The sequence below is a fragment of the Morone saxatilis genome, unplaced genomic scaffold (genome assembly GCF_004916995.1).
Source record: "Morone saxatilis isolate NCDOM2014 unplaced genomic scaffold, NCSU_SB_2.0 Contig0, whole genome shotgun sequence".
Taxonomy (NCBI): Eukaryota; Metazoa; Chordata; class Actinopteri; family Moronidae; genus Morone; species Morone saxatilis.
In genome coordinates, this window is record NW_023339650.1 from 15,344,282 (window position 1) to 15,344,586 (window position 305).

The window sequence follows — 305 nt, forward strand, 5'->3', positions numbered from 1 at the left end:
CTCTTTATTTTTCTACACTGTTTTGTCTCCGAGTGTCTGTGACGGGGCTCACAAATGGATAAAAGACAGACTCTTACTCTCTTACGAGCTCATTACAGTAACGCCCTTCATCACACAGTCAGTGCTCTTGTTCCTCACCCTGACCTCTCACACTGCTCCCTCGCCGAAGCCCCGCTGACTCCGAGGACCAGAGAGGGCCCATATGCTTTGTGTCTGCACGCTACGCATTCACCGCAACCGCACGAGACAGCCTGTCAGCACGCATTTACGTCTCCTGGTTGAAAGCCAGCACCACACAGAGAGAC